Genomic DNA, 10716 nt, shown 5'->3' on the forward strand with positions numbered 1-10716 from the left:
CCATTCGCACACATCTATTCCAGAAACTAATAACGATCATGTTAATGAACAACAGCTCAACTCAGGTTGTACAAACCTTCATCCACTCATCCCAGTACTGCTCAAATGAACAATGTAAAACAAACCAGAGAGGAAGCAATGCTGAGTGCGTTCACGTCTAAAGGCCTATAAAATAGGTGTAAGATCTATGCAATCAAGTCCAATTTTAAGCGCAGTTCACAACAGTGATTCTGCAATCTCTTGCCAAAAAAAACTAAACTTCTGAAACCAACTCAGTCCACCACTATAATAAAGCAAACAGCAGCACAACGAGTTGTGTACGACTACAAAAGAGTAAAAGACATGTACGAGATCGCTAGCCTGCACCAAAGCTTATGACAGCTGGTTAACAGGGCTAAACATTTTCAGACACTATAGTTTGCCTGTTCAGAATGCACTATAATGAGATCCAGAGAATATCAGCCTGCATCCAAACTCTAAGCCCTGATCCAACAAAACCTGCCAAGACGGTATGTTGCAGAAAACAAAACTACCTGTTTGCACCAGTATGAACGGTAAGCTGGACTTCCCGCTCCTCCAGACCTTGAGGCTAAGTATAGCCAGGGCCAATATGGCAAGGCCAGGTGCAACGCCAAAGGTAAGACTCGCAGGGCTCCTCCAGAAGAGAAATCCAATAAGGCCCATGGAGAGTAAAAGTCCACCTGAACGAGAAAATTTGTAACTTTAGGTTTTTTCCCTGATACTTTAGAGAAAATGTTGAATGGATAGCATAGTATTGGAGAAACTGAGAAGCTCTAAAAAAGGTTGAGATATTGATAAAATGCTTAGAAGCTCCCTAAACCCCTATCTAAAGATTTGTTCTTGTTTCGCAGTTCGCATTTCTATAAAGATGCCATCTATATCAAATGAATTCTATGTTTGTTGTTCTTGTTTTGCAGTTCGCATTGATCTTCGGTCCAACAATCATTTTACCCCAAAAGAGTCGACATATATTTTCTACTTGTTGAGTTTTGTTGCTACTTATTTCCTTTTAAAGTATGCTTCTTTCCCTCCCAAATATATCAACTTCTATCGATTCAGTCATTTTTAAGTTTTGCTTGGTGATATAATATTGGTGATCCTTTAATAAATGGTCAAATGTGTTTGTTTTTAAGTAGCGGCAATATTTAGAAACACCTGATTGGTCGAGTACTAATTGACACAGTAATTAGTAATTAGTGTAATATTCCAAACTTGTGTGTATTTCGGGTAGTTATTGGGGTAGTGTAAAGTTTATATGCATGCTTTCTGTATATAGAGGTTGATGCTATTTATCTAATGATAGTGGGAAGGCTTAGCTAATAGTATGATTTGTGTATGGTGATTTGCATCCGCTCATAGTTTTCTTTCTCACATGCTTCTCTTCCTTCTTTTTTGGATCTGCCGCTATGCCATCCCTGCTAACATACAACAAAGACTTATCAACATCGCTAAAAAGGATTAGATTAATGTACTGTTGTCGACATATTTGCCTATTATTAAAAATTGTAAGACATCACATTTTTTAATTGAGGTTGCATCAATAAACAGGTTGATGTAGACCAATATGGTTTGTGTGTGGTTTACATGTTTTAAATATAAATATATGTGGGCAGCTAGCACATCTAAATGTCAAACAAATCCCTTTTGTTCTTTGAGCTTACAAGTTTCTTCGATAAAAAAGTAATTTGATTACCAAGCAACCACTAACTTTATATATGCCAGACCTATGAACTGAATGTTGTTTAAGTCTTTTGTGTGCATTGAGATATTAAGTTTATACAATTTGTATGTGTTAGACTATCCCTTTGTAATGGGCCAGGCCCAAGTACTCTAATCTATCAATACAACTCCAACCCTGGTTAGGTTAGGTTTTGTCACAATCCAACATGGTACCAGAGCCATCCTAAACTCTCTCCCTCCCCAAGCCGGCCGCCACCCACCCCTGGCCGCCGCCTCTGCTTCCTCCCCTTCCCTCCGGCCGCTGCCCGCCCAGCCAGCCCCTGACCGCGCCGCCGCCGCTGCTGGCCCTGGCCGCGCCGCCGCCGCTGCTCTCTCCCTCCCTCCCCTTCCCTCCGGCCGCTGCCCGCCCTGCCCGCCCCTGGTCGCACCGCCGCCGCGGCCCTTTCCTCCGGCCGCCGCCGGCCCGCCCGCCCAGCCCCTGGCCGCCGCCCAGCCCCTGACCGCCGCCGCATCCTCTTTGCCCACCAGTCCGGTCGCCAGCCAGCCCAGCTCGCCGCCGGTCGTCCTCTGCGCGCGGCGGTGTCCTGCCGTCGGCTCCCCGGCGCCGCCGGCACCCCTGCGATGGACCCCACCACCGCCGCCACCGCTACTGCAGCTGCCCTGCAGGCCGCCGCGGCTGCTGCCACCGGACCAGCCAGTGTTCTTGACACGGCCACGCAGACCAGTGCCACCGCTGCGGCTCGCACCACCGTGGGCCCTCTCCCCTACGGGCTCGGCCTGCCGGGATACCCGATGTGCACCGGCGCGCTCACCACCACCGTGGAGTCCGGCCTGCTCTCACCAGCCCGCTTCTCCCGGCAACCGCCCCCTGGCTTCCCCACAAATCGCCCACCCGTCGCCGATGTCACCTGGGCCCCCACGGCGCCTTCCACCGACTCCGCGTTGGTCTCCGTCCTCGCCACCATCCAGGCCGCTGTGGCCGCTTCTCAGGAGCGCCAGCGCGTTGCGTCCCTCGCCTGGGAGCAGGAGCGCGCTATGGGTCATGCCCTGACCACTCAGTTGGCCAACGTCCAGCGTCTCCTTCTCGGCCATGACCCGTCGCCACCCCCGGTTGTGCCGTCTTCGGCGCTACCTGAGTCTCCTCATGCCTCCGGCCTTGACGGCGACAGCATCGCCGCCCTCCACGCCCAGGCCACTGGGGTTCACAACATACGGTCCTTCGTGTCCGTTCTGTTGGACCCGGCGTCCTCCCACTACTCTCGCTGGCGCGGGCAGGTGCTCCTCACGCTACGACGGTTCGCCCTCGCCGACCACGTCCTTGACGACCTCGTCACCCCACCGTCACCATCGTGGGCTCAGATGGACGCCGTGGTCCTCTCGTGGCTTCACGGGACCATTACTGTCGAGCTCCAGGACATCATCCGTGACCAGGCGGACACTGCTCGTCAGGCATGGCTCGCTCTCGAGGACCAGTTCCTTGGGAACCGGGATGCGCGAGCACTCCACCTCGACGCCCAGTTCCACCTGTTTTCTCAGGGGGACCTCTCCGTGGACGAGTACTGCCACCAGATGAAGGGCATGGCGGACTCTCTCCGCGACCTCGGCGAGCCTGTCGCCGACCGGACCCTGGTGTTGAACCTTCTTCGTGGTCTCAGCCCTCGCTATGGCCATCTGAAGGCTCTCATCAAGAGGACCGTCCCCTTTCCCACTTTCCAGGCCGCGAGGAACGAGCTTCTCCTCGAGGAGCTCACCATGGCGTCTGAAGCTCCTGCCCCGGCGCTCTACAGCGCCCCCCCGGGGGGCCAGGCCACTCGCCTCCCGTCGACCGGGGCCTCTACCCGCACCACACCTGTCGTCCCCGCGGCCCCTCGTCAGACGCCCGCCGCCGACGGAGGTCGTCGCTCCCGCAAGGGCGGCCGTGGGGGTGGCGGCTCCTCTCGTGGTGGTCCCTCCGACCGGGGTGGCGGCCAGGCGTGGTCGTCCTTCTACAATCCCTGGACCGGGACCATCACCATGTGGCCGGGCCAGACCCCGAATGCCTCTCGCCCCTCGGCGCCGGCCCTCCTTACTGCGCCTCCCTATGGCGTGTCTCCGACGCCTTCATATGGCATGCCCGCTGCACCTCCGGCTCCGCCCCAGCTCCTGCCCCCGGGGAACCCCACCTCGACGTCTTGGTCCCCGCTGGCTGGAGGCTGGGACAACGCGTCCCTCGCCGCCACTTTCAGCACCATGGCGATGACCCCTCCTCCCTCCGACTGGGTGATCGACTCTGGTGCCTCCTACCACACCACTCCCTCCGCAGGCACGCTCTCTCACTCCCATCCCCTTCGTTCCCCTCATCCCTCCTCGATCGTTGTTGGGAACGGCTCCACTCTGCCAGTCACCTCAGTAGGTGTCTCGGTTCTCCCTGGGCCGTTCTACCTCAACGACGTTCTCGTAGCTCCTCACATTACTCATAATCTTCTCTCTGTTCGTCGGTTCACCACCGACAACTCTTGTTCCATCGAGTTTGACCCCTTTGGTTTTTCTGTGAAGGATCTGGCCACCAGGACCCCTCTCGCCCGCTGTGACAGCTCGGGGCCGCTCTACACATTTCGGCCTTCTTCCACCGGCGCCTCTCCACCTCCCGTCCTGGTCTCCACCACCTCCTCCACCACGTGGCATCGTCGTCTCGGCCATCCAGGACCCGACGTCATGACCAAGCTCACCAGCAGTTTACACCCTTCATGTAGTAGGGGACGTTTTGAGGGTCTCTGTCATGCTTGTCAGTTAGGCCGCCATACTCGTCTCCCATTTAGTATTTCTAGTTCTCGCGCTGAGCAGGCTTTTGATTTGATCCATTGTGATCTCTGGACCTCTCCTGTACTCAGCATTTCTGGATACAAATACTATTTGGTGATTTTGGATGATTATTCCCATTTTCTTTGGACTTTTCCTCTTCGGTTGAAGTCTGATACGCTCCCCACCCTCACCCAATTCTTCGCTTGGGTTTCCACCCAGTTTCGTCGCTCGGTATGTACCCTACAGTGTGACAATGGCCGCGAGTTCGACAACCACAGCGCTCGTTCTTTATTTCTCACTCACGGCGTCTAGTTGCGTCTCTCGTGCCCCTACACCTCCGCACAGAACGGTCGTGCCGAACGCATGATCCGCACCACCACTAATATGATTCGCTGCCTTCTTTTCCAAGCGTCCCTCCCTGCCACCTACTGGGCAGAGGCCCTGCATACCGCCACACATCTCCTCAACCGCCTTCCCTCGAAGGCGACGAGCCACCCTACCCCCCACTTCGCCCTACACGGCACAACCCCTTCCTATGACCACCTCCGTGTGTTCGGCTGTGCCTGCTACCCTAACACCTCTGCTACCGCCCCTCACAAGCTTTCTCCTCGCTCCACTCGCTGCCTCTTTCTCGGCTACTCCCCTTACCACAAGGGGTATCAGTGTCTGGACCTCACCTCCCACCGCATCATCATCTCTCGTCACGTCGTCTTCGACGAAGATGTGTTTCCCCTTGCTGGCTCCACCTCACCCACCGATCTTGACTCCCTCCTCGAGTCCGATCCGGTTACCCCCCCACCCCCAGTGCCTCGTATTGCGCCGTTGCCTGCACCTCGTGCGGCCACGACCCCACCGTTTGCGCTCGTTCCTGCGCCTCCCGCGGCCCCGTCGTCCCTGCCTGCGCCTCGCACGGCCCCGTCGACCCCTCCCGCGCCTTGCGCGACTCCGTCGACACTACCTGCGCCACGCGCGGCCCCGTCGACTACTCCTGCGCCACGCGCGGCCCCGTCGACCTCGGCTCGCTTCGCCGACCCTGCGCTCGTCTACCACCGTCGCGACCACGCCACTACCTCGGCGCCTGCCGACTTGGACCTGTCGCCACGCGCGGCCCGCTTCGCCGACCCCGCCGTCGTCTATCACCGCCGCGAGCCGGCCATGCTCGCTCCCCCTGACGTTCCGGCAGTCCGCCCCGAGCCATCTGTGTACCACCCGGTCGCCATCCACCGCGACCCCGGGCACGTTCACCCGATGGTGACTCGGCGCGCCGCTGGCGTACTTCGCCCCATCGACCGGCTGATCCTCGCTGCTGATACATCCACCACTCCACCCGACGCATCCCCGGTGCCCTCCTCTGTTCGCACTGCCCTCGCTGACCCACATTGGCGTCGTGCTATGGAGGAGGAGTACGCGGCCCTCTTGGCCAACCACACCTGGGACCTGGTGCCGTGTCCACCAGGCACCAACGTGGTCACTGGCAAGTGGCTATTTCGCCACAAGCTGACCTCGGACGGCTCCCTCAACCGCTACAAGGCCCGTTGGGTCCTTCGGGGTTTCACCCAGCGCCCCGGGGTGGACTACGACGAGACCTTCAGCCCCGTCGTCAAGTTCGCCACCGTCCGCGCCGTCCTCTCCCTCGCCCTCTCCCGCGCCTGGGCGATCCATCAGCTCGACGTCAAGAATGCCTTCCTCCACGGCACTCTGACGGAGACTGTCTACTGCTGCCAGCCCACCGGTTTCGTCGATGCCGATCGTCCGGATCTGGTCTGCCGACTGAACCGGTCCCTGTACGGCCTCAAGCAGGCGACGCGGGCATGGTACAGCCGCTTCGCCTCCTACTTGGCCTCCATCGGCTTCGTCGAGGCCAAGTCGGACACGTCCCTATTCATCTACCGGCGCGACAACGACACCGTCTACCTCCTACTCTACGTCGACGACATTGTGCTCACGACCTCAAACGCCGACCTTCTACAGCGCACGATCGTCGCCCTTCAGCGGGAGTTCGCGATGAAGGACCTGGGGCCCCTCCACCACTTCCTCGGCATCACCGCCGAGCGCCGGCCTCAGGGTCTCTTCCTCCACCAGCGCCAGTACGCCATCGACATCCTGGAGCGGACTGGCATGTCTGACTGCAAGCCCTGCTCCACGCCTGTCGACACTCAGGCTAAGCTCTCTGAGGACGACGGGCCTCCGGTCGCCGACGCGACGTCCTACCGCAGCCTGACCGGCGCCCTCCAGTACCTCACCTTCTCCAGGCCAGACATCGCCTACGCCGTCCAGCAGGTGTGCCTGCATATGCACACTCCGCGGGAGCCCCACTTTACCGCTCTCAAGCGGATCCTGCGCTACCTCCGCGGCTCCCTCGACCACGGTCTCCTACTCCGACCATCCCCGACGTTGGAGCTCGTGGTCTACACCGACGCTGACTGGGCTGGCTGTCCCGATACGTGTCGGTCCACCTCCGGCTACGCCGTGTTCCTGGGCGCCAAGCTCGTTTCTTGGGCTGCCAAGCGTCAGCCCGTCGTCTCCCGCTCCAGCGCTGAGGCCGAGTACCGCGCCGTGGCCAACGGCGTGGCAGAGGCCTCCTGGCTACGCCAGCTCCTCCACGAGCTCCACAGTCCCCTTCAGCGCGCCACCCTCGTTTACTGCGACAACGTCAGCGCGGTCTACCTCTCCACCAATCCCGTGCAGCATCAGCGCACGAAGCACGTGGAGATCGACCTGCACTTCGTCCGCGAGCGTGTCGCTGCCGGTGACGTTCGGGTTCTCAGCGTCCCCACCACGCTCCAGTTCGCCGACATCTTCACAAAGGGGCTACCGACGAGTGTCTTTTTAGACTTTCGATCCAGTCTCAACATCTGTACAGGCTAGAGTTGTGACTGCGGGGGGGTGTTAGACTATCCCTTTGTAATGGGCCAGGCCCAAGTACTCTAATCTATCAATACAACTCCAACCCTGGTTAGGTTAGGTTTTGTCACAATCCAACAGTATGCATATATTCTACTATACCAGATTACATGTTCATGTCATACATCTTAGGACTTGGCAATCTATTTTGACCTGTATTGCTCTTCTTGTTTATAGGCACATGCTGTTTCAGCGATTTTGAATTTTAGTGAGAATTATACACCGGAATTTTTGACGCCTTAACTGGATGAAATCGTGAATAAATTACTTGTTCTTCTTCTGGTACGCAATTACTTGTGTTGAATTAGGTTTCAGGTTGCTTCAAATATATTTGTTATCATGGTTAGTAAACAATGCTAACTGCTCATGTTCATATTCTAGAATGGCAAGCAAATGGTGCACGGGGGAGCATTGACAGCTCTAGCGCCAGTAGCAGATTCATCACAGGTGTTGTTCACTTGGGAGTTTTATGCATATTGAATCTCTGTTATTGTGCATCATGGCCTCATATGGTTGCCGTATTGTTTTAGCGCTTTCTAACTTACTCATAATAACAACTTTATATATCATTTATATTGTTTTTTTGTCTAGCTGATCATAAGTTTGTAGCAATATTTTTTTTGTTTGTCCATTTACGTGGGGCAGCAGGCTGTTGTGCTCTTGGGAGAGCAGCCTGTCTACCACGTCGTACAACGTACCATTGGCTGCGGGGCCACCATGCCCCCAGTGGCGCTGCCCGGCAAGGAGGCTAGGTATTTGGGGGAGTATCGGCGAAGCATCATGGCTCCCGATGAAGTAGGGGCTGCGACCAGCGCGCTGGACATTGCTGTGGCCGCCTGATGCTGACGGCGGCTGCTGCTGCCTGGGGCAGCGGTAGAGCTCATGATCGTCGAGACCTTTGATACCAGATTGGTAGGAGCCGCGTTCCCTATACCGACGATATATTTCCGTTGCAACGCACGGGCACCCACCTAGTTGATCATTAAGTAAAATAGTTCAAATACAAGTGACAATAAATAATTGGACGACACCGAGGGGCAACCGGTGGCCACCGGGTAGGGGCGACGTTGTGGGTCCGCTGGGCGAGTAGCGGGCGGGGCGGAACGGAGACGACGGGATGTGGGGCGGCTGAGCACCCGGCGGCGGGGAGGCGGCCGAGCAGACGGGCATGCCGGCGGACGAGCAGGCGCCGGTGGAGCGAGCGGGCGCCGGCCGAGCAGGCGGGCGCACTGCGAGCGGGCGGCGGTGGAGCTCGCCGGCGGGCGCGCGGCGAGCGGGCGGCGGTTTAGCGAGCAGGCGGGCGGGTGGAGCGAGCAGGCGGTGGTGGAGGCGCCGGAACGCGCGGAGAGTAGGCCGGGCGAGCGCGGCGGTGCGTTCCGGCGAGCAGGCGGCGGTGGCGCGCGGAGACGGCGTAGCGGGCGCTGCAAAATGTGAGACGGACAGAGACGGGCGCGCGCCGTTAGCCTAAAATTGATAACTTTCGAGAGGCCCTGTGCAAAACCGTCGGAAGTTAAGGCATACCCGGATCGGTCAACGCCTGAATAGGTAACTTTCGAGAGGCGATAGACCAACCGTCGGAAGTTAACTTAACTTCCGACGGCCTCTCGGAAGTTATCTAAACTTCCGAGAGGCGATAGACCAACCGTCGGAAGTTAACTACCCTTCCGAGAGGCGATAGACCAACCGTCGGAAGTAAACTTAACTTCCGAGAGGCACTAGTTGCCGCTCGGAAATTATTAATTTCCTACGGTTTTGAAAAGAAACCGTAGGAAGTTATTTGCCTCTCAGAAGTTTCTTATTTTGGTGTAGTGGGGGGCGACGCTGTGGGTCTGCGGAGCCATCGAGCGAGCGATGGCTGTCACTGATGTCGCCATGGACGGCACACGGGCGCGAGCATGCGAGCAACTGGTGGCTCTCGATTGCGTTGTGCGCTGTGGTATGGCGACTAGGGGTGAGAGAACAAAGGGTCGATGTGTGCAGTCGTGGTGCGTCTGGAAGGATTACACGCAAGAGCGAGTTGCTGGGCCGACAGACGTAGTTAGGCCACTATATATATGTGTGTGTCTATATATATAATAATAATAATAAATTTTCTATATTTATTTTTTTATCATGAATTAGTGTAGGCCCGCCCTTGCAGAGAGGGCAGGGTAACGAGTCCAACAATCATCGATCAGACAGGCTTGGCCATGCGTCGACACGACCACTCGGTGGGGCTCTTACGACCTGTCCCCTACACTTTGACATATTGTCCTGGCGTGCGGTGGCACACACTGGACCTCGCTAGCAAACAGCTGTCTGGCTGACCCTGTCAAGTGTGGCGCAACAACAAGCGATGCTGGCGCGCTGCGTGCAACGACCAATGACAGTCAGGTCTCGTCGGAGCTACAATAGGGTTTCATATGGTTTGGGTACATTTTTGGTGTGGGTGTCACATAGATGGAAAGAGTGGCTCAGTTAGGCCTTATGTGCCATGTAATCTATTGGGCTCACTAGGTAGAGGAGTTAGGGTGTCCACATTAGAAAATAAGAGATTTGTATTATAGATTATACTATTTATATAGTGAAGTTTAAAATAGGTGACGAGACGGGATAACTACTGGAGACAACCTTAGGAAGGAGATATTTTGGCCTAATTTAACGGACTTTCGTCACATATTTGATTTATTTTTCTATTTTCAATATATATGTACACTATGTATATGTATATATTGAAATTTCTTGTAAAAATAATGGGCATTCAACTGAATACCATTGAATTCAATGGGGCCTGCCTCTGCGTGTGTGGCGCAGGACGAAGATCGAAGGTGGTTATTTATCGAAGTAAGTTAGAAAAAACTAGTGTCGCTCAATGTGCTCGTGCTCTAGCTCCTTCATCATCTCCTTGACACGGCACCCCTCCGAGCAGCCCCGGCTCCTCCGCTGAGGCTGGCCGCAGCGGAGAGCGCTGAGCAACCCCCTCCCCTTCGTAGCGGCTACAACTCCCTCCCCTGACCCCGCAGCGCTGCCCCATACACGCCACTCTACGCATTGGCCATCTTCTCTCTCCCTCTCAATCTAGGGGTTCACTGTTCATCTCCTACGACACTGTGTTGTGGGTCCACGAGTAATTGTTAGTAGATAAAAAATTGATAGTAGATATACAAAATGATATTTTATAGTTGTAGTGGGGTATAGGGGAGTATTTAGGGAGGAACCGCTGCGGGAGATAGAAAAATAGGGAGTGAAATGTTAATGATGTGACGCAAAAAAGTGATATAGAGAGAAAAATTTAGTGAAAACCGTTGCGGATAGCCTCATGTCCCACTTCCCTCTCTGAGCCGGTACATG

The sequence above is a fragment of the Zea mays genome, chromosome 7 (genome assembly GCF_902167145.1).
Source record: "Zea mays cultivar B73 chromosome 7, Zm-B73-REFERENCE-NAM-5.0, whole genome shotgun sequence".
In the NCBI taxonomy this organism is placed as follows: domain Eukaryota; kingdom Viridiplantae; phylum Streptophyta; class Magnoliopsida; order Poales; family Poaceae; genus Zea; species Zea mays.